Genomic DNA, 24,935 nt, shown 5'->3' with positions numbered 1-24,935 from the left:
CTGTAAACCGAAAAAGCGTATCGAGGGCGTGAAGCAGCGGCGCCGCGAAGCAGTGGTCTTCCAAACACGCAATCCGACGGGCAGTTGTGACGCCAGGCGGGGGCGGCTGTTTTAGAACGATGTCCAGGAGCGACAGTTTGCCCGGAGCCAGGCTCGAACCCCCAGCGGGTCGCAGAGAATTCCGTCATCCGGAGCCGAGGACGGGTCTCTGTTCCACGCCCGCCGAGCTCAGAAACGCTGGGGCCTTCAGGCTGGACGCTGGCAAGCGTTCCTCCTTCAGGGAGGCCGAGTTTGAAATATCCGAGGCCACGGGGAGAGACGGGGGTTCGTTTTGTTTGCTTTGCCTTTGTCTCCTGCTGCTCTGGGGAGGCCCAGGTGTCTCCGTCGGCAGCGAGAGGCCGCTGGGGGGAAATGGGGTTGGGGGGCTTTGTGGGTGGCCGGACGCTCCCTGTTGCTTGAGGAACAGGTTGGCGCCCCGTCTTCTCTCTCTCTCTGTCTCTGGGTCTCACACGGGAGGGTTCCAGGGGCCCCTCCGCTCTGTGTAAAGGCAACAAAGGCAGGCCCACAGCCTTCACAGGCCCCTGACCACTGTCTGTGGGTTTGGGGCTCGGCCCCCGCCCCTGTCAGCTCCCAGCCCCCTCCCGAGAAGCGCGCCAGCTGAGGGCCCGAGAGGGCCTCAGAGAAAGATCGTACGCTGCGTTCTGAGACTTGTTTTTTTTCCTTCGATAACATTTTGACTCTGGGCTAATTTTAGGTGTTAGAAAAGTCGCAAAGGCGCTGCGGAGAGTCCCACGTGCCCCTCAGACCGCCGCGCTAGCTAGCGTCTTGTCTTCCCCCGGCACCTGCGCTGCCCTCGAAGTTAAGCTGTGCACGTTGCTCTCAGCCGAAGCCCACACCTTGTCCGGATCTCTCCTCATTCCCTCTCTCGTCCGTCTCTGCCCTGGGACCCCCCGTGGCACTCAGCCCTCGGGGCTGACACGGCCTCTCTGACCTTCCTTGCCTTTCGTGCCTGGACAGTCTTGAGGACACCTGGTTAGGAAGTTTGCACAGCGACCCCCAGTCTGGGTTTGTCCGATGTTTCCTTGGGATCAGACCAGGGTTACAGGTTTTGGGGCGGAGCGCACAGTGCGGAGGACCCCCTCGGCACATCACACCAGCAGTCCCTGGTGCCGCAGAACATCACCGATGGTGTTGACCTTGGCCCCCCGTCCCAGGTCGTGTCTGCCCACCTGCCAGGTGCTCAGAGGCCTGGATGCGCGTCCTTCCTTGTGCGGAGGGAGCCCCGGGGCCCAGGACACCTCACTCTCCCATACCGGGTTCCCCGTCCTCTGTCCTGCCAGCTGTGCCGTCCGGCCTCACCGGGGCCCTCCCGCACCCTCTGCGGGCTGAGCCGGAGATCATCCGAGGGAGTTAGAAATCATTGTCTCATGTGCTGTGGCCGTGGACACTGCAGAGAGCTGGGGAGAGCCCTCCCCCTTCTAACCTGAGACTCGTGGGTCCCACCTGCCCCAAACCTGTGCATTGGGTCCCCCTGCCTGTGACGGAGACGGGCGTAAGCCGGCCCTGAGCGTTTGTCACAGCTCTGCGCCAGTGCCCCATTTTAATAAAAGGAAGGGGAGCTTTAGATCTGGGGGCAGAGTTGGGACCCATGCGGCCCAAGGCCAGAAACTGTCTGTGGCCCTGGTGCTCCCGCCTTCCCAGCCGGTCAGCCTGCGCCCAGAGGGGCATGGTGGGTCTCATTCACATGTCCATGCGGCTTCCAGGAAAGCCGAGGATTGCTGGAAAGCAGGCTCTTTTGTGGGGAGGTGTTCGGGTGTCCTTTGAAAGTAGAGCTGGGCAGCGGCGGGGGGAGCCACCCCGCAGGAAGGACGGGCTCCCTCCAGCCGCCCGTGCCGCCGCCCGGGGCAGTGAGCTGCCCGGCTGCACCGAGGCCTTTGGTTCAGCGGCCCCGTGATGCTCAGCCACCGGCCACGGGATGGGGCCAGGTGCTGGGGTGTGGCCGTCCCCCGAGTGCCCCCTGCCTCCAGGGGGAGGGGACCTGTCAGCTGTGGAGCATCTGTCACTCACCAGACACGTCCGTTACTTCTCCCTCCGCCTCTGCTCAGCGCAGCTCCAGACTCCCACCTCGCTCCCCGCAGCCATTCCTTTCTTTTTTCTTAGGATCTTTTTTTTGTTTGTTTTTTTTGAAAGATTTTATTTATTTATTTGACAGACAGAGATCACAAGCAGGCCGAGAGGCAGGCAGAGAGAGAGGAGGAAGCAGGCTCCCCGCTGAGCAGAGAGCCCGATGCGGGGCTGGATCCCAGGACCCTGAGATCATGACCTGAGCTGAAGGCAGAGGCTCAACGCACTGAGCCCCCCAGGTGCTCCCCCGCACCCATTTTGCCCGAATTACCCATAACATCAAATTCACCATCTTAACCATTTCTTTCTCTCTTTAAAAAAAAAAAAAATTATTTATTTTAGAGAGAAAGCATGTGAGCTGAGGGCAGGAGAAGCGGCAGAGGGAGGGAAACTCAAGCAGACAGCACCCCCCCCCCGCCCTCCCAGGAGCCCAACACAGTGCTCAGCCCTACAGCCCGAGATCATGACCTGAGCTGAAAGCAAGAGTGGGACCCCCCACCGGCCGAGCCAGCCGCGCGTCCCCTTAACCGTCTCGGAGCGCACGGCTCAGCGGCGGGAAGCACACTCACCCCGCCTGCAGCCACCCCATCCTCCTCTCCAGAACCTTCCATCTCCCCACGCGGAGACTGTCCCCACAAAGCACGGACCCCCCCCACCCCCGCCCCCGGCCCCCAGCGCCCACGAGCCCCCTTCCCGTCCGTGGAGGCGCTTGTGCAGACCCGCAGAACCACGCGCCGTGGGGGCGTCCGTGTCTGGGCCGTCCCTGAGCGTCGTCGTGGGCTCGGGGTGCGTCCACGTTCAGATCCAATGGCCGAGCGGCATTCCGTTGTCTGAATACGTCGCGTTGTCTGTCCTGGGCTTGCGTCTATTTCGGGCCGTGGCGAGTGTGATGCCGGGGGCTCCTGCATGGACAGACCCTCCCCGCTGCTGGGGATGCACGGGGGGGGGGGGGGCACCCCGGGCCGTCCAGGAAGCTTGTCCTTGGGGCTTCTCTGCCTGCTGGGGCTTCTGTCCATTCGCGGCTGCTCACTGCTCAGCCCAGGGGCAGGATTCGAGCTCCTCTGGCTGATTCCATTCAGCGGCTCCCCTCCCCCATCCCTGTTTCTGCCTGGGAGCCTCGGCTGGCAGGTCCCCACGCCAGCCCGCCCGGGGCAGCCTTCTCAGCACGGCTGAATTTTCTCCCTGGCGCCCCCGGGGTCTCGGCCCCATTTCCCTGGCCTGGAATGCCCTCTGCGCAGGCCCGCTCTGTCGCTGTCCGCCTGCCCCTCGTGGGGCCGTGGGGCCGCCTCTCTGCCTCGCCCCTGCTCTCACCAGCCCCCTGCGTCCAGTGTTCTCCAGTGCCCGACACTCTGAGCCTGCAGGACTCCCAGCCGCCCCTGTCTGCAGTCACCCGCCCCGTGTCCTTTATGCCATGCTTCCATTTTGTTGGTTGGCGTCTCGCGCCCTCCCCCCCCCCTTCTCCTGCTCCAGGTCAAGGTGACTTGCCAGCGGCTCATGTCTCACTCCCCACTGTATGCGGCGATTTCCGCCCTGGGCTGCACTGACCCCCAGAGCAACTCCCCGAGGTGCCCGTCTGGGGTCCTGTCTTCCGAGGAGTATGCCGAGGTTCAGAATCGGGGACCCCAGCCCCAGGGCTCTCGCACTTAGTAGCTCTTCCTGATTGCCCCGCCTGCATCTTGAGTAGGATTTTTCTGTCTCGGGGATGGACCGCCACGCTTTCCTCTAGTGTGGAGCCGGCTCCCGGGTACCGGCTTCCTGGTAGCAAAAATAATTGGTCATCTTGGTGTTCGGCCAACTCTTGATCTCAGGATCTTGAATTCAAGCCCCATATGGAGCATGGAGCCTACTTAAAACAAACATTGTAAACAGATTTAAAAATTACTGGTCTCACGTGAAAAGTGCTCACTGTGGTTTAGCTGTCAGGGAAATGCAAATCAGAACCACCGCGAGACTGCACGTCGCCACCCCACCAGGACGGCCAGAATCCAACAGACGGGTGCGCGTAAGCGTTGTCAAGGATGAGAAGAACCTGGGCCCCACAGGGCTGGGGAAGCACGAGGGGCGGCTGCTCTGGAAGACGTTTGGGTGGGTCCTGAGAAAAGTTAAACACGGGGCATCCGTCTGACCCAGGGATTCCACTCCCGGGTGTCCACTCAAGAGAAATGGGAACCTGTGTCCACACCAGCACCAGCCCACCGTGTTCATAGCAGCCGGACTCACAACAGCCTCCGAGTGGAAACAACCCAGGGGTCCATGGACAGACAAAGGGATACACACAGTGGGTCCCCCACACATGAGAGCGTTCCCCAGCCACGGGCAGGAGCAAGGCACCCTGGGGACGGACCCCAAGCCCACGACGCTCAGGGAGGGGACCAGACACAGAAGGCCACACGGGGTGTGAGTCCACGCGTGTGACATGTCCAGACAAGGCTCCTCCATGGATGGGAAGGGGGCTCACGGGGGCCGGGGGCTGGGAAGGGGTGGGGAGTGACACTGATGGGGACAAGGTTTCCTTTTGGGGTGATGGAATGTTCTGGAACTAGCTAGAGGTGATGGTTGCACGACTCTGTGAATATACCAGATGCCACGGAAATGTACGCTTCGGTTGACATCATACATTTTCTATTGTGTGCATTTTATCAACCCCTCCCCAAACGCCTCTTGGTCTAAGTGGTCATATTTCAGAGTAGGCGACCCTCGAGGCGGGGGCATGGCCCTGTGTTCTTCCGAGAGCCCCTCCCCTCCCTCCGCCTTAGGTCAAGCACGGTGGAGCTGTGAGCCCAGGCGCATGCTCATTTCTAGCTCCTGGTGAGTCTGGCCCAAGGACGTGAATTCCCCTGCGTCTGGGGCCGCTGAGCCGTCACACCCCTGACTGAGGTCTTGTCCGCCCTGGGCCTGAAGCAGCCACGTGTGCAGCTTAGGTTGGGAGGGCAGGAAGGTGCTCTCAGGTCTCTGGGAGAAGGCGGTCAGTAAGGTTGAGGTGTGGTGCCGCTGAGGAGGAGGTGAAAGCCTGGGAATTATGGGACTTTCTGGAACCTTCCGGAACGTGGAAGGCATTATGGCATCCTGAGGCTTCGGGGTTGGCGTTGCTGTTCAGCCCTGGGTGACTCTGTCCCTGTGTGATTGGAATCTCTCTGTTGCTGATTCCACGGGGGCACAGAGGGATCACCCGCAGGATCGTCCCCAGGGCGGGGCCGGGGTGGTGGTCCCCGTTCTGTTCACTTCGTGACTTTAGCATCTCTGATACTGACAACCGCACCGCAGGCATCAGGCCCGTTCCTGGTAGCCAGGGGGCAGAAGCCACGGTGGTTGGACTCATTTGGGAACCAGACAGACTGTCTTGGGATGCCACTGGTCCCTGGTTGTTGAAGAAGGTGTGGCCGAGGCTGCGTAGCCCCCGGCCAAATACAGGAGTGGGGTTCTTTTGTGGCGGGTGTGGACCTGACACCAGAGGCCACTCTGGGAGCTGAGGCTCCTAGCTGTGAGCCCCCATGCAACAAGGTGGGGTCAGAGGGTAAGTGCGGAGGGAGCTACTTGCTGCCGAGGCCCCTGCCAGGCTGGATTCCTATCTCTGTGTTGCAGAAGGGGAAACTGAGGCACAGGCCTATCATCCTCCACCCCCCACCCCAGGTCAGGGCACTCGTGGGAGCAGAGGAAGGAGTTGGTCTCGCTTCTGCACGACAGGTGATGTGGGGTGTGCAGAGCGTGGCCAGGTTGCTGGAAGCCCCCGATGGACAGCCCACCGGGTGGTGACTGTGCCGTGCCCGAGTGGGTGCGTTTCGTGGTTTCTCCATTGTCACGGTTCCGCCTCCGTGCCTGAGCCCAGTAGGGGATGGTGTGCGGCTGAGACACACAGGGCCATGGCAGCCCCCACCAGGGCCCAGCCCTCTGGTGCCTCATATCCAGCGCACATGTGCATTTTGCTGTGGGGTCATGTTGGGGTCAGCCGCAGCCACCACCCCCTCTCCACGCAGAGACACACACCAGGGACTCGACCCTAGGCTCACTGTTCTCCAAAGGCTGCCGACCTCACAGAGGCCCTGGTGGTCAGATGCTGGAGGCCGAGAATTAGGAATTCTGGATGCAACAGGGGGTGTCGTGGTATCCCGGAGATGGTCTGTGGACAGTGGCACCAGCAGGCCACACTGGGTTCTGTGGTAGGTGGCGTCCTGTCTCTGCTCTTGCTCCAGGAGCAGGCCGCCGGGCTGCCCCTCACCACGGACACTTTGCGGGGATCGGGGCTAACCCCCAGCTGGAGTGCGGGGGTCAGAGCTAACTCAGCGGGGCCAGCGCCATGCTGGGGCCCCTTACACCCCCAGCCCCCAGAAAGATTAAAAAGACCCGAAGCATTCATTGAGCTCCCCCTCCGTGCCGGACGCCCTCATGGCCGCTGAGGTTGTCGATCTGACCCTTAAACCGGGCGGCCCCCTCCTGGAGGATGGTCCGGCCCCGAGTTCCCACAGTACTGGGGCGACAGACCCTGCCTCACACCTTCCAGGTGGGTGCCCTCGTCCCCAGCGCCCCGGGCCGGAAAGCAGGTGTACGGCCTGCCGTCGGTCACAGGACGACGACACAGGGACCACAGCGTCGAAGAAAAACCCAACCAACTCCCAAGCCCTCGCCAGCTTCCTGGGGGCTCTCCCTCCGCGATTCCTCGCCTGCATATGGGAGAGAGAACACAGCTGCCCACGGAGGCGATGAGGCGGGATGGTGTGTGCGCCCCTGGCTCTGCGGGGTTTGGGGCGGCTCGTTAACCTTCTCTGCACTCCGGCCCTCCGCCCGGTCCTTCTCCCGATGCGCTGCCCGGGGCCAGGGTCTCCCCTCAGCACTGCTGCCACTGGGGAGGGCCCAGGCTGAGCAGCAGGCCCAGCCCCCACCCACTCAATGCCTGTAGCCCCTCCCCGGGTGGACCACCCAGTTGTGCTGGGACACCGCACACAGTGTCCCCTGGGGGCAGGACCGCCCCTTGTTGTTTGGAAAGGGATCAAAGCCAGAGGAAATGTGTTTGAGACTCCGGCTGCTGTGGGCTTTGCAGTTGACAGAGGGACCCTCGGGGCTCACAGCTGGGCCTGGAGGGCCCTGTCCGCCCGTGAGCCTCCCTGCCCTTCCCTAGGGAAGCTCTCTGTGGCGCCCATGCAAATGTAATTAAGCGCCGGTTTTCCCTCTCTGGTGATGACACAGATTTGGCGCTGTAATAAAGATGAAGGGGTCCCTTTAGCTCTGAGGCCCAGACCGAGCAGCGGCACCCCCATCCCTCTCCCCGCACTGCTGAATCAGGGCAGGTCACCCTGGGGGGGCGTCCTGGGCACTGGGGGAGCCGAGCAGCGTCCCTGGTCCCACCCCTTCGATGCCAGGAGCATCGCGTTGTGACAACCACAGACGTCCCCGGACATGGCCTAATGTCCCCTGGGGGCAGAATTGTCCCACTTCTGCCACTGAGAGCTGTGTGCAAGGAATAAGTGTCTTTCCTGTGTTTGTCTCATGCCCTGGAGGACCCCGGGGAAGCGCTTTTCCAGAGGTTCTTTACCCATCGAGACCCGCACAGGAACCTGTTCAGGTCACGCCTGTCCTTCAGAGCTGTCCTCCTCGGGAGTGGGGCCATGCACTCTGTGTTTTCAGCCTAGGCTGGGAGATAATGCTCCCTGCTTCTTCCTCCTCCTCCTCCTCGCCGGCCAGCATTTCCTGGTCTCTGCAGTTACCGGTTTTCACTGGGCAGCGCTAAGCATGCCATATTCCTCCCTTCCTCGGGGTCCCTGAGCCCTGGCATTCCATGAAAGCCACACTCCGTCTTCTGTGACGGCTCAGGGGTTTAATTACCGCCCCCCCCCGCCCCCGGCGCGGAGAGAACCTTTAGTTTCCACAGTGCATCTTTCCCCGAGAATGTGATCTGTTTTGGTTCATTTACGAACACATCCAACTGTTAGGGTGGTTGGCACAGTTGGAAATATGTTTGGAGAATATAAAGCAGTTTGCAACCCCATCGCCTTTCCCATGTGTTAAAACATTACCAATCCCAAGTGTGTCAAAATCTGGATTTTTGTCTATTCTGGTCTCCGCCGGAGGGGGAGGCGTTACAGCAGTTCCGTTTTAAGAAAAGTAGTACGATATATATAATGTATAGTGTTATTTCCTGAGTCGGTTTTCCGTTTTGGTGGGATACAACAGAGCGGCTTTCCGACTCCGTAATGTGCAAAACCCGCCTGACGGGAGTATGGGCTGCTGAGCGCAAAACTCCGGGTTAGGAGCACCGGCTGAGGGAATCTGTTTCCCTCCCCACCCCCAGATTTCGCATCGCAGCAGGTGTCCTCTGCGCGACCATCACCTTGGGAGAATCTGTAGTCGCGCCGCGCCGCCGCCGCGAGTGCTTCCCAGAGTGGGCTGCGCTGCCCCCGGGCTTCCAGATACCCACGCTTGTAGGTTTCAGAATTTTATCCTTTTTAACCCCAAAGGCTTTATGATAGAGAGAGAGTGTGCGCCTGCGTGGCCGGCGGGAGGAGGGGCAGAGGGCGAGAACGTCAAGCAGACGCCCCCGTGAGCCTGCAGGAGCCAGACGTGGAGCTCAGTCCCGCCGCCCGTGAGCGGTGACCGGAGCCGGCATCACGGGCCAGACTCCCAGCCGACAGAGCCACCCGGGCGCCCCCGCGTTTTTATCTTTTGAGGGGAGATCGGAATCCGGCAGACGGCCCGTATTTATCTGCTCCGGCTGTGTGAGAAGTCACTACAGACTTAGCGGCCGCGGTGTTCGCTGTCTCCCCGTATCCGTGGGTCAGGGCTCCCAGTGCGGCGTGCCTGGCTCCCCGCTCAGCGTGTCTCGGGCCACAGTCAGACTGTGGGCCTGGGCCGTGGCCTTGTCTCTGCTGGGACAGGCTCTGCCGCCAAGCCCATGCGTGGGGCTGCTGACCTGGTGACGTTTCTCGCTGGCTGCTCCCCGGCGCCGCTCTATGTGGTTTTGGCTGCTGGAGGTTGGAAGCAAGCCACAGGGGCCGCCGCCACGCAAGACGGGGGACCGGGAGTTGGGGGTCACTGGGAGGCCGCCCGAGAGCCTTCCGCCCAGCCGGAGGTCCCTCAGGGGTAGGCAAGGTGGGCGGCCCGGCAGGAGCAGGCTGATTTGGGTTGAGTGGGAGAGGTCATTGCTGAGTTGTGGGGCCATATTTCCCAGGTACGGATTTTCGCTCTCTCCGGAGGGGATTTCCGAGGATGCTTCCAGGAACGCCAGGAGATGGCGTATCGCTTTGAAATAGTTTCCCAGGGTGGCTGTTTGAAGGGGAGAACCAGTGACTTAATTCTGTCAGGGGGGTTCATTACCCACCTTCCATCACCTTGCTGGGATCACCTCGTTTGTTAGTGGGGAATTAGAGACCAGCCTTCGCGCACGAAGGAGGTGAGGACGGAATGAGAGAGAGGGAACCATATTCCTGGATCTGGAGTCCCTCCAGGGATGGCCTGCATCGGGGCTTACCCTCTATGCTGCTCACCAGCTGTGTGACTTCGGCAAGTCGCTTAACCTCTCTGAGCCCTCATCTTGTCGGCACGTGAAGATGGTGAGCCTCAGGTTACAGGGTTGTTCTAAGGATTAGGGACTATGCCTAGAAAGTCTGATAAATGTAATACGGTATCCTAGGTGGGCTTCTAGAACAGATAAGAGCCATTTGTGGAAAAACTCGTGAAATCTGAATAAACCGTGGGCGGTTGATAGTAGCGCCGCGGTGCCGTGGTCCTGATTGTAACACGTGTGCCTCGGTTGTGTGCGTTGTCAGCGTTGAGGGAAGCTGGTGAGGGACGCAGGAACCATCTGTACTGTCTTGACAACTCCCTGCAAATCTGAACATGTTCCAAAGTTAAAAGTGTATTGAAAAACACAGTTAAGATTTTATTTTTCACCTTTATTATAGGTGAGCAGTAATACAAAATAATACCGGCGTGGACGAGGGTGTGTGCGCACAGGGGGACGGTATAAACACGGAGTCGCCTCGGTCACAATAACTTAAAAATACCTAATGCTCTCTGATCCCGTAATGCCCTCTCTAGAAATGGAGACTAAGGAAGCAGGTAGAGATGGGCATAACGAGGTTCCCTTGAGCGTTACTGTAAAGCAGAAATTGGGAACAGTGTAAATGCCCAAGCAGTAAGGAACTGGGTTCATCAGTAATGATGTAAATATATGGACAGTCATTTAAAAAAAAACCCTGTTTTCAAAGAACACGTAGGAAATGGCAGGGATTGGGTCCTGTGGGTGGCTCCGTCAGTGGGGTGTCGGACCTTACCTCCCCCCATCATCCTGGGGCTTAGGATTGAGCTCCCCGCGGCCTGCTCGGTGGGGAGCCTGGTTCCCCTCTCCCTCTGCTCCTCCTGGCTCGTGCTCTCTCTCTCCCGCTTTCTTGCTCTGTATCTCTCAAATAAATAGATAAAACCTTTTTTATTTATTTTTAAGATTTTATTTATTTATTTGACAGACAGAGATCACAAGCAGGCAGAGAGGCAGGCAGAGAGAGAGAGGAGGAAGCAGGCTCCCCGCTGAGCAGAGAGCCCGATGCGGGGCTCGATCCCAGAACCCTGAGACCATGACCTGAACCGAAGGCAGAGGCTTAACCCACTGAGCCACCCAGGCGCCCCATAAAACCATTTTTAAAAAAAGAAGAAAAGAAAAGGCTTATGATAGAATGTGAAATAAAAGTAGCAGAGAAAAAAATTCCTTTTTTTTTTTTTTAAATAATTAAGAAGCTATTTACTGAAGCCAAAAGCTCAGAGTTAAAAGCTTCAAGTTTGCTTTTCTAGAAAGTTTGTAGCCAGTACGCAGTGTGTTATGTGTGGAGCTGTTGTGTGTAGTGCCGGCTTTTGCGGGGGGGCACTCGGCTCTTTTGTGTGGTGGGAGGTGGGACCACCTGTTCACTGGCCACCTATGATCGAACCGCTGCCTCCTGGGAAGCGGATTCCTGGAGCTGAACGTCACACAGACTCAGGCTCCACATGGACTCGATTTCCATGGAACAGTTTATTTTTTAAGATTTTATTTATTTATTTGACAGAGATCACAAGCAGGCAGAGGCAGGCAGAGAGGGGGAAGCAGGCTCCCCACTGAGCAGAGAGCCCGATGTGGGGCTCGATCCCAGGGCCCTGAGATCATGACCTGAGCCGAAGGCAGAGGCTTCAACCCACTGAGCCACCCAGGCACCCCCCCCCTTTTTTAAGGTTTTATTTTTATTATTATTATTTTTTTAAAGATTTTACTTATTTATTTGACAGACAGAGATCACAAGTAGGCAGAGAGGCAGGCAGAGAGAGAGAGAGAGAGAGAGGGAAGCAGGCTCCCCGCGGAGCAGAGAGCCCGATGCGGGACTCGATCCCAGGACCCTGAGATCATGACCTGAGCTGAAGGCAGCGGCTTAACCCACTGAGCCACCCAGGCGCCCCTTAAGGTTTTATTTTTAAGTAACCTCTACACCCACCACAGGGCTTGAATTCATGACCCTGAGATCAAGAGTCACATGTTCTACTGACTGAGCCACCCAGAGACACCCATGGAACAGACTTTATTTTATTTAAGATTTTATTTATTTGAGAGAGAAGGAGAGAGCACACAGAAGCAGGGGGAGGAGGAAGCAGACTCCCTGCTGAGCGGAGTCTTGATCCCAAGAGCCTGGAATCATGACCTGAGCACCCCCCGGCGTCCCTGGAACAGACTTAAAAGCGTGGGTTGGGCTGTGCTCTTGAATGGAAATCTGTCCTCATGTTTCCTCTGGAGGAGTCCATAGCTGCCAGTTTGTTTGATTTCAGAGCTTGGGTGCCATCTGCTGTCCCCAGCTGTAGCTCTTCCTGTCGTACGTATTGGCTGCATTGATGGTTGCCTTTGTTTTTCCTCCTTATCTTGAGGCTTTCTCAGGTTTCTCCTTTCTCTGGGGAAGTCATCTTTAACACATCACTTTCTTCAGTGGTTTCTTTAAATTATATTTTCCACGCATCTGGGTTTCTCAACCTAGGCACTATTGAGCTCTTGCTCTACATAATTAATGTAATCAAATCCCCAGTTAGTAGAAGTAATTTTTGAGTTATCAATTATGCTCATGGTAAATAAAATTTCAAATTGTATGTAAAGGCATAAAATACCCACCCTTCAGTCCTACTCACCTTTTAACTACTAACAGTTCTGGTGTTTTCTTCTAGAATATTTTTCCTTTTGCATATCCAAGTACATGTGCAAATGTATGTTTTCAAGAAGACGTAGCTCAGATGGCTTGTGCTGGCTGATGGACCGGTCTGCAGTGCTTGGTTCCCACCAGTGCCTTGGGTCTCTCACAGAGTTGGCACGTGTAGGTCTGGGTGTCTGAGGAGCGTTACTCCTTCTCTGTCCGTCAGGGGCTCACCCCTTTGGCACTGTGGACATTGGGGCTGAGTCCTTGTTTGTGGGCCACTCGGGCTCTGTGGAGGTCGAGCAACATCCCTGGCCCTACCCTTTCCTGCCACGAGCACTCCAGTGTCTCCAATGGGGGGATGCACTGGGTTACACCAGACCTCTCCCTTCGGGAACTTTAGAGTTAAGCCCCAGTTTGAATTCTTCCTTTTCCTCTTACTGGCTTTTGGCAACATTTTGTGTCTTGTTTAGCTTAAAAGTAAAACCCCAAACAAACAAACATTTTCCTAAACGAACTAAAAAAGGAGTCATTCCAGACCTTTCAGCCTTATTGGTGTGAGGGTGAAGTGACATCAAGATCCCCAGGGCCCCAGCTCAGAGGGCAGCTGCCATTGCTGTTACCACTCGGGCGTGGTGCCCACCGATGCAGTTTCGAGGCGCCCTGTGGCAGGGAGGCTGCTGGGGGCCGGGATCTTGGTGCCCCTCCGTGCCATGAAGAGCTGGTCTCATGTCCCCCCAGGAGCTCCCCGCCTTCTAAGCGTGTTTGCCTCTGCTCTCCCTCTTGGGTCTGCTGGTTCACAGACTAAACCCTGTCTTCACGCCTGGGGGCTTGACCATTCCAGCACTTTCTGAGGACAAGTCTATTGAGTTTGGAAGACACACTGAGCCTTTAACAGCAAGTTATAAGGCAATCGTGAACATTCTGCTGTGTGTTACAGCAACACACCTAGTTTGCACTTTGCAGACTTTTCTTTAAAATAAACTTCCATGGTGTCGTTTTGAATTTACAGAAAAGTGCAAAAATAACAGAGAGTTGCCCTGGACCCCACACCCAGGGTCCCGTACGCCAGTGCGGAGCATTTGGCACAATTATTGAGCCAACATCAACACGTTATGATGAGCCGAAGTCCGTACTTAGATTTCCTTATTTTTTTTCCATCTCCCAGAAAATGTCCCCTTTCTGCCCCAGGACCCCACATGACATTTAGTTGTCACATTTTCTTAGGCCCTTTTGGGCTGAGACAGTTTCTCCGACTTTCCTTGTCTTTGAAGCCTGGCTGGCCATGCCGAGGACAGGTCAGGAGCTTTGCGGAGCGCCCCGGATCCGCGTCTGTCTGTGTTCGCTCGCAGTTCGACTTGGGTTGTGGTTTTGGGTAAGAATGCACAGAGGGGCTCGTGCCGTCCATGGTGTTGACGTCCATCCTCTGGCTGAGCCAGACCCCAGGGGCTTTAAACTTTGGATTCCTGCCAACCTTTAAAAATCAGGAGATTTTTGTAGTGAAAGACTTCCCAGCTCTTTGGGGCGCTGGGAAGAGCTGACGGCATCAGGCACTTCCCACGTGGTGACAGCACGAACGACGTGTTCTCCCTGCAGGACCCCACCTTGTCTCCACCTGCCTGCTCTGGGGCCCGTCTCACACGTGTGACCCCAGGATGGGCTGCTGGAGCACGGCACACTCCACCCCCCACCCCCGCCGAGGCCCACCTCCCTTGGTGGGGATGGTCCCCGTCCCCGTGACAGCTCACTCCCACACACAGCCCCGCGGGAGGCAGCTGTAAGTCAGAAAAGCTTGCTGGAATGCAGGGGAGGGAAAGTCACCTGGGAGCGCCTTGTGGTCCGTGTGAAGGACACGGCTGGCCGCTGCTGGCCCTGTGGCGCTCAGAGCTGCTGGCATCTGGGGCAGATGGGGAGGTGGCCTCGGGCTTCAGGGTCCACCACGCCTGGGTCTCGGACTCCCGGCTCCAGAGGTGGGAGAGAAGAGGTCCTTGCGGTTTTAAGCTGCCTGGTCTGTGGTTGTTTGTTATGGCCCCCCGGGAAACGGATTCCGTCGGCGAGGCTCGGATCAGGAGGGACACGAGCTTTAGGACCACGTGTGTGGGACTTGCTGGGGGGGACCGTTTCGCCGTCTCAGGGTTGCTGCACCGGAGTTGCGGTTTTCCGGCCCCTACGAGCCCCCCTGGTTCACTCAGCCTCCAAGTGTTGGCTGGGGTCAGGTCCAGAGCGTCCGTGACTTGACTTTCAGAGACCAAGCAGTTGAATCTGGGGACATTTTTCATGGTCACGGCTGCAGTGGTCCTGGCGTTGAGTGGGTGGGGCCAGGGATGGCGCCCAGCCCTCCAGAGTGCTCGCCCCCCCGAGTGACCTGCCCTCAGTGCCCACAGTGCTGGAGGGGGGAAAGCGTGGAGCAAGGTGACCTTCAGATTCCAGAACATTCAGTGGGTCTCAGCCCTGGGACGCAGAGCTGTGCTGAGGCAGCTGGAGCCCCAGGAAGATGAGCTTATCCTCACTCAGCACGTTTGACCCTCTGGGGGCCACAGGGCTGACCCGCAGACTTAGGCGAGCAGGAGCTCGGAGCAGAAGCCTCCCCTGCGTCCCATGTGACAGCAGGGTCGAGGTGACAGCACCGCCCACACAACGGGGCCCGGAAGGCAAATGGGCTGGCGTGCTGCCCGCTGCCACTCACCCGACAGTCCCCGCACACCTACGATGACCCGCTCCCGGGAAGGTGGATCGGGAGGGGCCGGCCCTCTCTTCTGGCCTCCGAGGGGAGCACGGGGCAGGCGCCCTGGGCCAGAACCAAGCAGAAGCAGGCCAGGTTTGCTCCACTTCCTGGGAGGCTGCCTGTGTTGTGTGCGTTCCTTCCTCAGAACATTCCCTGTGCACGTAGACTGACAGTCTGCACAGGATGCCGTGCAGGGCCTTGACGCGGTGAGGTAGGATCTCTCCGTGTCTGCAGACTTTCTGGGACCCGAGGGTAGGTATTTTCAGCTTTGCAGGCCAGCGGTCCTGCTTGCAGTTACCGGGTTCTGCCTTTGTAGGTACAGGTGTGCCATAGATGGTGTATCAGTGAATGGACATGGCTGTGTTTGAATAAAACTTTATTGACAGAGCAAGTGGTGGGCCAGATTTGGCCTCCCGTCCCCGATACAGCAGCATTGCCTCCTTCCCAACTCAGGGACCCTCCTTATTAGAAGTGGTACCTGACACCTGACTCCCTTTCTTCTTCTTAGGCAGGTTTCGTCTCCTCTCCGAGCCTCTGTCTCCCCATCTGTAGAGCGGGGATGATGGCACTCCTTATGGGTTGTGTGTAGGTTGTTAGGTATTGTAGGATGGTCGTTCTCATCTGGGGTGATTCTGCTGATAGGGGACGCTGGGTGACGACTGGGGGCGTCTGTGCTCGTCACGACCAGGGGTGCTCCTAGCATGGAGGGGGTGGGGCCACGGCTGCTGCTCGGCCCCCACAGCACCTGGGACGCCCCTGCAGAGAATGAACCAGCCTGAATGTCTGTGGGCCCAAGAAGGGAGAGACCCAGGTGCAGAGGGAAGTGTCTAATAAGGTCACTTGCAAAGACCAGGATGCACGATCTCTTGGTTGTCTTTCTTCTGGTCAGGCACCACTTTCTTCACAGCCTCCCTCTGATTTTCCAGAATTCTCCATCCGTAACACCTTTGCCCTCCTCCAGGCCCGGGGCGCTGGGTGCGCACTCAGCAGGCCTCCCGAGTGAACGTGGCCCCGGGGCCTGGGTCGGTGGGCGCTGTCGCAGAGGCTTGTTCCAGCCAGCCCCGTGGTGTCCCTGCTGTGGCTGCCCTGGGGTGGCGGGGGCGAGGGGTGGGGGGCTGGGGGTGGGGACCGCTCAGCCACCTGTCTTCCGCCGCCCCCTGTTCCTGTCAGCAGAGCACGCTTCCCCTGTTGATTAGCATATCCTGTTTTTAGTGTCTTTTTCTTGTAGGTTTTATATAATCGTGTCATTATTAGGAGCTGTCACAGGGAGTTCGTATGCCCTCAGTCACACTCTGAAGCGTTCCCCGGCGGCAGCAGCTAATTGCCCGTCGTCACTCACTTCTGTTCTCTCTTTCAGTAAACTTTCATTTTAGAAGAGTTTGAGATCCCCAGAGCGATGGAGCAGGCAGCGCAGAGCTCCCGCAGGCGCACCCAGATCCCCCTCCGGCTGCAGCCAGGTTCCCCGCCGGCGCTGTCTTCCCCGGTGGCGTCATTAACTGAACTCCAGACGTCGGATTCCTCGACTTTCCCCCTCTTTCTCTTTTGCTGCCCCAGAACCTCATCCAGGACCCCACGTGACGTTCCCGTGTCAAGTCTCCGACCCCGCTGGGCTGTGGCGGTTTCTCAGACCTTCCGTGCACACGAACCGTGTCCCGCTCTGGGGGCGGGGGGTGGCGTCCTGCGCGCTGTTACCGGTGGCGATTTTGCTCACCAGGTCTAGACGTTCCGGGTGCCCTTTGCAGCCAAGGCTTAGCCAGTCGATAAAAGTGAGGTGCTTACGACCAGGTCGGGGGATGGATTTTTCTCAAGGTGGTGGGAAAGCAGCCGCCCTCTTAGGAACTTAAACGGGGCAGCTCTGCATCGGTGAGTGCTCTGTGTTGAGGGACGGTCCGAGATCATTTTCTGGGTGACGGTCTGGGGCGACATGGAGCTTCTCCGTGTGACCCACGCAGGGTCTAGTTTGGGGATGAGATCGGGACTCTCTCTCCGCAGTGGTGCCTGACCTTGAGTATCCGTGGCTGAAATAGTGCCGTGTTTTAACAGACCATCTTCTGTGCCGGGGGTCACAAGTGGCAGCCTATGGGCTGGTCCCAGGCCTCCTGCTTTTGTAAATAAAGTTTTATTGGCACCTGGCCGCACCTGTTTGTCTGCTGGGGCCAGGTCAAGGAGCTAGAGAATGACAGAGAACACCTGCCTCCCAACGCCAGAAGTACTGACCGTCTGGCCCTTTGAGGGAGCGCTTTGCTGGGCCTCGGTCTTGTTAACAAAGCCGGTACCTCAAGTTCTGAGTGATGAAGGAGTTGTGGCGTGTGACTTCTCTGCCACGTCTTACAGAACGCAGAAGCTCCCGTGAGAACACAGTTGTGCGCTCTCTGGGGTGCTGGATGCTGATGGAAAAGTCTTATAGATGTTCAGCTGTTTATTTTTATTTATTTATTCTTTTTGAGATTTTATTTATTTATTTGACAGACAGAGATCACAGGTTGGCAGAGAGGCAGAGAGAGAGAGGAGGAAGCAGGCTCCCCGCTGAGCGGAGAGCCTGATGCGGCGCTCGATCCCAGGACCCTGGGACCATGACCTGAGCCGAAGGCAGACACTTCACCGACGGAGCCCCCCAGGCGCCCCCAGATTTTCTTCTGTTTAATCTGGAAAGCACTCGTGGAGTCGGTGCTCCCATCATCTCTGTGTCACAGATTTGGAAACTGAGGCACAGGGGAGACCATGAGCTGGGCGTCAGGGCAGACAGTGCACCAGAGCGTTGCCTGCTGGCTGTGAGGGTATGTGTCCCCGCCCAACCCCTTCCATGGGACTGTCAGCATTTTAATTCCAAGAGGAAAAAGAAATCTGTTTCTACATATTGTCTCTCTCTCTCTCTCCCTCTCTCTCGGTCAGACATTGGTCCTCTCCCAAATCCCAAATCAAGCGCGTGTCTCTCCGTATTACAATTCCAGATGGAGGTTGGATGACCTCACACAGGGGAGCGGTCCTGCCCCGTGTCCGGGGACATCTGCGGTCATCATAGCCGGGGGCTCCTGGCATCGAGGGAGTGGGGGACAGGGGTGCTGCTCGGCCCCCACTGCACCCAGGACACCTGGGCAGAGAATGACCCGGCCGTGGTAGCTGTGCCAGATTCTGGGGGGAGAAGACCCTGTATTAATTACTTGGGGAAAAAATTGACTCTGATTCCTGCCCACATGTGAGAGCAGAGTAAACCCCAATGGTCCCGGTGGGAACCAGGTGACCCGCAGCCTGGGCCATGTGGGGGAGGTGGAGAGGACCTCCCAGGCACCAGGGACCCAAGATCACAAGGCAGAAGCGCTCCCTGCGCCTTCTGCCTTCTTGTCCTTGGCTCCTGGAGACCTTTCACCCTGGGGCCAAGCAAACTGGACCTCGAGCCCTGTCTGATCAGGGGTGTGACAGCGCCTGCCCGGGGTCTGTCCTGGTGGAGCCTGCCGTCAGGATGGTCAGCCGTTAGCCGGGTCGCCTCCCCTCTGGGTACCCCCCCACCGTTCCGGGCCCCCAGGCTTCTCCTCCCCCTTCATTTGCAATCAGAGCCTCGTCAGGGTGACAAATTTAGACGGTTGCTGTGGTGACGAGAGAAGGCTGGGCTGACGGCTGCCGTGCCTGAAGGACGGCTCGGCATTGCCACACGCAGCCTGCGGCACCGGCACCGGCGCTCCCGCCGCACCCCGCGGTCATCAGCTGGGGCGTCGAGGGGGCCGATGCCCCGCTCCCACCCACCCATTTCCCAGACAAGTGACCTGTATCCCAGGCAGGGGGAGATCTGCCCTCTGCTCTCTGCCTCTGCAGGGTCCGCACGGCCCATCTCAACAGGGGGCTGTGGGGGCCACGGGGGATATGGAGCTCCTCCCGACTGGGGTGCTCTCGGCCTGAGCCAGCGGGCTCGTGGGGTGCTGCTCAGCGCCCCCCACAGCACTGGGGAGGCCCCACGGAGAGTCAGCCGTGCTGCGGGGGAGGGAGAGACCCTGCTTCGGAGGGAAGGAGGTTAAGGCGGTCGCTTTGTTCAGTTTCAGAAACTCGATGCCGCCCATTACATTGTGATAATTTAATAATTCGTGAAATCCCAAGGATTTCATTTCCTCAGCCCTGTGGTTAGGCGGCTCCCCCCTCGCTGAAGTTCTCGTGTCCCACTGGGGTCCTGTGTCTCCCCAGAGGACCGGGCGGGTAGATGCTGGGGAAACACGGAAATGAAAAGCCCCAGGCTGCTCAGTGCTCACGCTTAGAAACCTGCGACGGCCGGCTGGACGTCCAGTGAGTCAGTGTCCCGGCCCTGGCATTAGACCCTGAGGGTGTCGGGGCCCCGGGTGTGCTGCGCAGCGATGTCTGTCTGCTTGGTGCATCTCGTAGACATCAGCTCATCACCGGCCACAATATGCTCCCGGTTGGCCAAACGGGATTTGGGAGTAATCCGAGGGCCGTGCCTTGGGACTGATTGTATTACGGCCCTGATCCGCTCTGGTCCCAGGCCTGGGGCGCGGCGCTGGTGGAGGTTAATCCAGGCTGATCCTCCCCGAACTGTATCGTTAACAACCCTCGAATGAGCTTTGGAGTGAAAAGTAGGAAATGTGTTTGGCTGGGACTGACCCACCTTCTCTCCGGGTCTGGTTCTCAGGGCTTGTCGGAGGGATCCCGGGGACGTGTGAGCGCTCAGCGATCATCTGGTCTGAGAGGGGCTCCCCCCCTTCCTCCTTTCTAAAACTGGAATCCTAATTCGTGTCTTCAAGACCCTCTCTTAATAGATTGCTTTTTAGTGTAGCGTTAGGTTTATGGAAGAACCGAGCGGAAAACAGAGTTCCCGCACAGCCCACGCCCCCTCCACTTCTCCCCTTGGCTGACTTGTATAGTGTGGCCGCTTTGTTGTCATGGATGAGCCACGATTGATACGTGACCGTGACCGTTAACCCAAGTCCTAGGGGACATTCCTGCACAGTCTTTGCTGCACCCTGCCCTGCCCGGGAGGCAGAACAGGATTCCACCCAAAAAGGGATTTACCCCCCACCAAGGGGGGACGGGGCCCTCAGAGGGGGCAGCGGCTCGGGAGCTGCTGTGTCCAGCTGGGCAGAGAACTTCACAGAGAAGCTTCCGGAAGCTGTGGTGCAGGCCGGTGAGCAGAGCTCCTCCTCGTTTCCTGCAGGGGCTCTGCGGTCACGTGACTGGGGTTGTCCTGGCATCGAGCCGGTGGGACAGGCTGCTGAGTCCCCCCACAGCGACCAGGATGCCCCTATCCCCCGGAGAATGACCCACCAGAGCATGGGGGGAACCCTGAATTCTAGAGGGAGGGACAGTGGCGTTTGCACACAGCACGGCTGGGCCAGCGCTCTTGGAGAAGTCCCTCTGGTCGAGCTCTAATGGCGCGAAGTGGGTTGCGACGTGCCTTCCTCCCAGAGGAGCCGTCCTGTGCCAACTGGGGCTGGGTCCTCGGTCCTGTAACCCGGAGATGCTGACGATGGGCTCTGAGGGGTGCAGCCCAGCGCGACTCCCCGCTCAGGGGCTGCCCTGTCATCTCCCCTCCTGCCTGGTTCTCGGCCCTGCTTCCGACAGTTTCAAATCTCCAGCGTTGGCAGCTAAGGGTCCCGCCGCCTGTGACGCCCACTCACCGTTCGCCGGCCCCAGAACAACACAGGCAGTAGAAACGACCAGGAAGTTACTGGTGGGAGCTCCGGGAGCATCTGGGCTTGTCATCCGCGTGCCTCCTTTCCCTCTGCCATTGACAGAGGAGGTCACCGAGGGCGCGGCTGCCTGACGAGACCTGCTCCAGCCACGCCTGCGCGCACCGGCCCCTGCGTGGGTCCCACGGCCTGCGGCAGGGTTCCGGCCTCTCCCATGTCATAGGCGAGCCCTGGGGGGACCGTGTCACCGGGCTCTGTGGGGGCCTCCTGGTCTCCCCCGGCTACCCTGGCTCTGCAGGCCTTCCCTCAGCACTGACTGGGGGTCAGGAAACCCTGGGGTCATGGCACACGTGCTGTGTTCAAGGGGTGCGGCGAAGCGCGGCAGAACAGGTGCGGCCCCTGCACGGGGGGGGGTCTCCCCTCTCCTGGGACGCTGGACCAGACCCCGCGATGCTGGCAATGCTAGCGGGCCTGGGGGTTCCTCGGGGGCTGGGGACAGTGTCCTGGGGTTAGCGCAGAACCGGCTGCATCACCTGCCGCCCGACCTTGCAGATATCCTAAAAGCCACTGAATTGGACACTTGAAAAGGGTGACTGAAGGTCGTGGTTGGTGAGTTCGATCTCCATGGAAAAGAGAAAGGAAGCGTGTGGCCAAGAGGAAGGTCCAGGTTGTAAAGTGCTGTCCGGGACGAACGTCCTTCCGACGTGGCCCCCCCGATGGCTACTGTTGGAAACTACCTGTTTCCAGGTGTGATTTATCTCTCCCTTGGCACCGGGCCCTTTCCTCCAGAGCGTTCTCTGTGTGTCTGAGGTCTGTGTCCTGCACCTCCCCGGCCGTGCCTCGGGCTGGGGTCTGCGTGGGGTCGGCAGGCTCGGCCGTCATTCTCTTCACGTTTGGCACTAATATTTGAACGAGGGATCTCCGTTTCACTTGGTTGCCGGCGCTGCACATTCCGAAGCAGGTCCTGCTGCAGAGCCCCAGCTCCTTGTCCCTCTGCTGGCCGTCCCGGAGGGCTTGTGGTTCCCTCTGGTGGGAGAGTGAAAGTCCAGCACTTTGGCTTGGGTGAAGGTCGCAGGCACGGCCGGGCACCAGTGGGTGCATCTCGTAGCCTGTGGTCTCGTGAGCCCTGGGTCAGAGCTGCAGGGGTGCGTTGCTCACGCTGGCCTAGGCCAAGCGCAGCCAAGGTGGGGGCATCTGCATGGGCACCCGTGTGTTCAACTTCAAGTGCAGGGCTGGTGTTCTGGGGCTGAGTGTGGGTGTTTGCAGGGGATACATGAGAAGGCTTAGGATTCGTGCCACCATGTTCACAGTGGCCAGGAGGTGGGGACACCCCAGTGTCCTGTCAGTAACGTGTCCCCCACGCACTGCCCCGGGGACGGCCCCAAGCCCACGGTGCTCAGGGAGGGAACCAGACACAGAAGGCCCCACGGGGTGTGGGTCCACGCGTGTGACACGCCCAGACCAGGCTCCTCCATGGACCGGAAGGGGGCTCACGGGGGCCGGGGCTTAGGGGAGGCTGGTGGGTGACGGCGGACGGGGATGGGGTTGCTTTAGGCGTGACGGAAAGCCCTGAAGTGGCTAGCAGTGATGGTCGCACAACTCCAAAAATACTCAAAAGCACTTTATTGTGCAGCCTCTGTGCGGCGGGAGAAGCCTGTTTTAAGTAAGACGGTCTAGAAAACCATGCTTGCCTGTCCCTCGGCCAGTCGCGTCCGCGTCCCCTGGTTGTGCAAAGAGTCACCCCGGGGGCAGCTGGGCGCAGGGTGCCCAGCACCCCTTCGGCACTAGGTTTGCAACGTCTTGTGTCTTTAATTGACTGAGAAATAAAAACTTGAAGCATCATGTGCCTAGATGGCCCCTGCAGGGCTGAGGCAAGTGTCAGTCTCTGGGGTGAGGGCGGGAGCTGGCACTGGCCATGCAGGAGGCCCTCTGGCCGGCAGCAGGCCCCCCGCCGGCTTAGGGCCGCTGGGGCCGCTGCACCCCCCGGGACCGGGGTGTTCCTGAGCCCATGGCGCCACCTGCAGGCGACAGTGGGGATTTCAGTTCTCCGTCCCGGCGCGGGTTGACAACAGAGTGGCGGGGACCCCTGGAAAGGGAACCAGCCTTTAAATCTTCGCGTTGAGTCATTTTAAAAAATATATTTATTTATGTGAGAGAGAGAAAGCGCGTGGGGAAGGGGCCGAGGGAGAGAGAGAGCGTTCCAAGCCGACTCCTCTCTGAGCGCAGAGCCGGGCGCGGGACTAAGTCCCACGACCCCAAGGTCGTGACCTGATCTGAAGCCAAGAGTCGGAAGCTTCACCGACTGAGCCACCCGGGTGCCCCTGAATTGAGTTATTTTTATTTTATTTTATTTTTTTAATTTTTAATTTTTATTTTTTTTTAAGATTTTATTTGTTTATTTCACAAACAGAGATCACAAGTAGGCAGAGAGAGAGGATGAGGGGGAAGCAGGCTCCCCGCTGAGCAGAGAGCCCGATGCGGGGCTCGATCCCAGGACCCTGAGACCATGACCTGAGCCGAAGGCAGAGGCTTTAACCCACTGAGCCACCCAGGCGCCCCGAATTGAGTTATTTTTAAATGACATTTTAATTTTAAGATGATTTTAGATTTTCAGGGGAGTTCCAAGGAGAGGTCCTGTGTGCCCCTGCCCAGCCTCCCCGTGTGGCCGCGCCTTCCGGCCCAGGGTGCGTTTGTGGCGGCCGCGCACCCACAGACCCAGCTGCACTCCACGGCCTTCAGCGGTTTGCTCCCAGTGCCCTTCTCCTGCCCTGGGACCCCGTCCCGGACCCTACCTTGCATTTGCTCCTCGGGCCTCCTTAGGCCGACCCCGGTGACTTAGGGGGTGCCCTGGGGTGGGGCTTGACTCTGTTCCCACCTCTTCCTCGCAGAGTGACCGCGAGGGTTAAGCGATGTGGCCGAACAGCTTTACAGAGCACGAAAGGTCACGCAGTCAACCGACCCTTGCATCCACTGCGTTTGGAGCCTTTGGAAAATTCAGCAGGGACGACCTTGCAAACTTCTCCCAGACCTCTCTGGCAAGTTGCCGCCTTACATCCCACTTCTACACCAGGAGGCCTGGCCCCGAGGCTGGCAGGGCAGCCGAAAGACAGGCCCCCCAGAGGGGTCTTTAGGGCGGTCTGACCTCGAGGGCGAGACCCTTGTTCGTCGCCGCCCCCGGGGGACACGTGTGTCGGAGCAAATGTTGCCCCACTGAAGGGCTCCGTTTTTCTTCCAGGGAGCGGACGTGCAGTTCCCGAGCCTCGGCGGTGAAGACAGCTCGGCCCCGGGCACAGGTCAGTGTGCGATGTTTCCTTCGCCGCCGTCGGTGTGAACGCGGGTTCCGTTGGCCGTCCTGGGCCTGGGCGAGAGGAAGGGGCTTGGCTTGGTGTGGAAGGTAGCCCGTCCCGGGCCACTGCCAGGCGCAGAGCCAAGTCCCCGGACGTGACGGGGTCCTCAAACCTGGTGCCGGTCCTGGCGACTGGGAGGCACTGCGCGGCCTCAGGAGGCCCCTGCGCTGAGCTCGGATGCCCTCTGAGCTCGGGCCGGCTGTTGGTCTCATGCCCCATGGGTGTTGAGCGGCTTTTACCCTTCACTGGACCGAGGGAGGCTAGAGCGGCCTGCGGTGGCCCCAGGCTCCCCTTCCGCCTGCCCACGAAGGGCTCTGCCGCTGCCACACGGTGTTCTCTGTCCGGTGGTCTTCAGAGTGAACTTGGGTGTCCAGCAGGAGCTCTGACAGAGCTTCGACCGCTGTTGTGTTTCATTCACCGGCACGTGTGAGGGACGTTGGAACGCTGGACGGGTGTCTTCATAATGCTGGACGTTCCCAAACTGTGTGTGCACGTGTTTAAATGAGAAAACATTAGAAGAGGAGGCAGACCCTGGAGAAGCACATCCCATGGGTCTGTCTCTGCGCAGCTTCTAGAAAGGGCCCGTCTGCAGGGACAGGAAGGTGCTTGCTGGCCACCAGGGCCTGAGGGGGGAATAGGGCCTTGCTGTGAGTGTGCGCCGGGAACTGCGTGGGGGGCGGTGGCTGGCGTCCTCATCAGGGACTCCTGGCCTTGTGTGCGCCCAGCGGACGGGTTCTAGGGCCTGTCACGTGCACCTCAGTAAGGCGCAGAGGATGTGGTTTGGCTTCGCTCAGGAGAGACACCGTCCTTGGGGACAGAGGCCAGGAGCCAGGATGGGAGCCCTGGGCTGGGTGTGACGTGTGGGTACCCAGTGGGTCCCCTACAGATGATCTTCCATGTGGCGTCCGTGTCAGAGTTGCCAGACAGAGGGGTGTCTGGAGACCGCCAGCAGCCGGCCGGGTGGAGGTGGACGGATGTCCCG

General features: G+C 59.0%; 1 protein-coding gene across 3 annotated transcripts in view; it reads left to right on the top strand.

Moving 5' to 3' along the window:
* The window catches only part of GNG7 (G protein subunit gamma 7), a 114,040-nt gene that overhangs the window by 7,165 nt on the left and 81,940 nt on the right, over nucleotides 1-24,935 (top strand). For 2 of the 3 annotated variants that reach the window (XM_059159392.1, XM_059159393.1), the window contains exon 2: nucleotides 23,842-23,899. The exons of the other annotated variant lie outside the window; for it this stretch is intronic. The gene's annotated coding sequence lies outside the window, so the exon portion shown is untranslated. The remainder of the gene's footprint in view (nucleotides 1-23,841; nucleotides 23,900-24,935) is intronic. 3 annotated transcript variants of the gene reach the window in all.

This window comes from Mustela lutreola, chromosome 2 (assembly GCF_030435805.1).
Source record: "Mustela lutreola isolate mMusLut2 chromosome 2, mMusLut2.pri, whole genome shotgun sequence".
Classification (NCBI taxonomy): Eukaryota; Metazoa; Chordata; class Mammalia; order Carnivora; family Mustelidae; genus Mustela; species Mustela lutreola.
This window is presented reverse-complemented; position numbering and strand designations above follow the sequence as displayed.